The sequence below is a fragment of the Oncorhynchus gorbuscha genome, linkage group LG21 (assembly GCF_021184085.1).
Source record: "Oncorhynchus gorbuscha isolate QuinsamMale2020 ecotype Even-year linkage group LG21, OgorEven_v1.0, whole genome shotgun sequence".
In the NCBI taxonomy this organism is placed as follows: domain Eukaryota; kingdom Metazoa; phylum Chordata; class Actinopteri; order Salmoniformes; family Salmonidae; genus Oncorhynchus; species Oncorhynchus gorbuscha.
The window spans coordinates 19,969,911-19,973,260 of NC_060193.1; the positions used below are offsets into that span (position 1 = coordinate 19,969,911).

Consider the following 3,350-nt stretch of genomic DNA (forward strand, 5'->3'; position numbering starts at 1 on the left):
TGAGAGAGAACCAACACACAAAGACAAAGTGAGAGAGAACCAACACACAAAGACAAAGACAAAGTGAGAGAGAACCAACACACAAAGACAAAGTGAGAGAGAACCAACACACAAAGACAAAGTGAGAGAGAACCAACACAAAGACAAAGACACACACAAAAGACACAGAGAGAACCAACACACAAAGACACAGAGAGAACCAACACACAAAGACACAGAGAGAACCAACACACAAAGACAAAGTGAGAGAGAACCAACACACAAACACAAAGTGAGAGAGAACCAACACACAAAGACAAAGTGAGAGAGAACCAACACACAAAGACACAGAGAGAACCAACACACAAAGACACAGAGAGAACCAACACACAAAGACAAAGTGAGAGAGAACCAACACACAAAGACAAAGTGAGAGAGAACCAACACACAAAGACACAGTGAGAGAGAACCAACACACAAAGACACAGAGAGAACCAACACACAAAGACACAGAGAGAACCAACACACAAAGACACAGAGAGAACCAACACACAAAGACACAGAGAGAACCAACACACAAAGACACAGAGAGAACCAACACACAAAGACACAGAGAGAACCAAAACACAAAGACAAAGAGAGAACCAACACACAAAGACAAAGTGAGAGAGAACCAACACACAAAGACAAAGTGAGAGAGAACCAACACACAAAGACAAAGTGAGAGAGAACCCACACACAAAGACAAAGTGACAAAGAGAGAACCCACACACAAAGACAAAGTGAGAGAGAACCCACACACAAAGACAAAGTGAGAGAGAACCAACACACAAAGACAAAGTGAGAGAGAACCAACACACAAAGACAAAGTGAGAGAGAACCAACACACAAAGACAAAGTGAGAGAGAACCCACACACAAAGACAAAGTGAGAGAGAACCCACACACAAAGACAAAGTGAGAGAGAACCAACACACAAAGACAAAGTGAGAGAGAACCAACACACAAAGACAAAGTGAGAGAGAACCAACACACAAAGACAAAGACAAAGAGAGAGAACCAACACACAAAGACAAAGTGAGAGAGAACCAACACACAAAGACAAAGTGAGAGAGAACCAACACACAAAGACAAAGTGAGAGAGAACCCACACACAAATACAAAGTGAGAGAGAACCCACACACAAAGACACAGAGAGAACCAACACACAAAGACAAAGTGAGAGAGAACCAACACACAAAGACACAGAGAGAACCAACACACAAAGACACCCAACACACAAAGACAAAGTGAGAGAGAACCAACACACAAAGACAAAGTGAGAGAGAACCAACACACAAAGACAAAGTGAGAGAGAACCAACACACAAAGACAAAGTGAGAGAGAACCAACACACAAATACAAAGTGAGAGAGAACCAACACACAAAGACACAGAGAGAACCAACACACAAAGACAGAGAGAACCAACACACAAAGAGAACCAACACACAAAGACACAGAGAGAAACCAACACACAAAGACACAGAGAGAACCAACACACAAAGACAAAGTGAGAGAGAACCAACACACAAAGACACAGAGAGAACCAACACACAAAGACACAGAGAGAACCAACACACAAAGACACAGAGAGAACCAACACACAAAGACACAGAGAGAACAGTGAGAGAGAACCAACACACAAAGACACAGAGAGAACCAACACACAAAGACAAAGTGAGAGAGAACCCACACACAAAGACAAAGTGAGAGAGAACCAACACACAAAGACAAAGTGAGAGAGAACCCACACACAAAGACAAAGTGAGAGAGAACCCACACACAAAGACAAAGTGAGAGAGAACCCACACACAAAGACAAAGACACACAAAGACAAAGTGAGAGAGAACCAACACACAAAGACAAAGTGAGAGAGAACCAACACACAAAGACAAAGTGAGAGAGAACCAACACACAAAGACAAAGTGAGAGAGAACCAACACACAAAGACAAAGTGAGAGAGAACCCACACACAAAGACAAAGTGAGAGAGAACCAACACACAAAGACAAAGTGAGAGAGAACCCACACACAAAGACACAGAGAGAACCAACACACAAAGACAAAGTGAGAGAGAACCAACACACAAAGACAACGTGAGAGAGAACCAACACACAAAGACAACGTGAGAGAGAACCAACACACAAAGACAAAGTGAGAGAGAACCCACACACAAAGACAAAGTGAGAGAGAACCCACACACAGACACAGAGAGAGAGAACCAACACACAAAGACAAAGTGAGAGAGAACCAACACACAAAGCCAAAGTGAGAGAGAACCCACACACAAAGACAAAGTGAGAGAGAACCCACACACAAAGACAAAGTGAGAGAGAACCAACACACAAAGACAAAGTGAGAGAGAACCCACACACAAAGACAAAGTGAGAGATCCCACACACAAAGACACAGAGAGAACCAACACACAAATAATATATAATATAATAATATATGCCATTTAGCAGACGCTTTTATCCAAAGCGACTTACAGTCATGTGTGCATACATTCTACGTGTGGGTGGTCCCGGGGATCGAACCCACTACCCTGGCGTTACAAGCGCCATGCTCTACCAACTGAGCTACACAGGACCACGTGTGGGTGGTCCCGGGGATCGAACCCACTACCCTGGCGTTACAAGCGCCATGCTCTACCAACTGAGCTACACGACAAAGTGAGAGAGAACCAACACACAAAGACAAAGTGAGAGAACCCACACACAAAGACACAGAGAGAGAGAACCAACACACAGACACAGAGAGAGAGAACCAACACACAAAGACAAAGTGAGAGAGAACCAACACACAGACACAGAGAGAGAGAGCCAACACACAAAGACAAAGTGAGAGAGAACCAACACACAAAGCCAAAGTGAGAGAGAACCAACACACAGACACAGAGAGAGAGAACCAACACACAAAGACAAAGTGAGAGAGAACCAACACACAAAGACAAAGTGAGAGAGAACCCACACACAGACACAGAGAGAGAGAACCAACACACAAAGACAAAGTGAGAGAGAACCAACACACAAAGCCAAAGTGAGAGAGAACCAACACACAAAGACACAGAGAGAGAGAACCAACACAGACACAGAGAGAGAGAACCAACACACAAAGACAAAGTGAGAGAGAACCAACACACAAAGACACAGAGAGAGAGAACCAACACACAGACACAGAGAGAGAGAACCAACACACAAAGACAAAGTGAGAGAGAACCAACACACAGACACAGAGAGAGAGAACCAACACACAAAGACAAAGTGAGAGAGAACCCACACACAAAGACAAAGTAAGAGAGAACCCACACACAAAAGACAAAGTGAGAGAGAA

At 43.6% G+C, this 3,350-nt stretch overlaps 1 non-coding gene across 1 annotated transcript; it reads right to left on the reverse strand.

Annotated features, from left to right (window-relative positions):
- Window positions 1–2,530: 2,530 nt before the first annotated feature.
- Window positions 2,531–2,610, reverse strand: trnat-ugu. Its single transcript has one exon. It is a non-coding gene; the product is annotated as a tRNA-Thr (tRNA).
- Window positions 2,611–3,350: the final 740 nt, after the last annotated feature.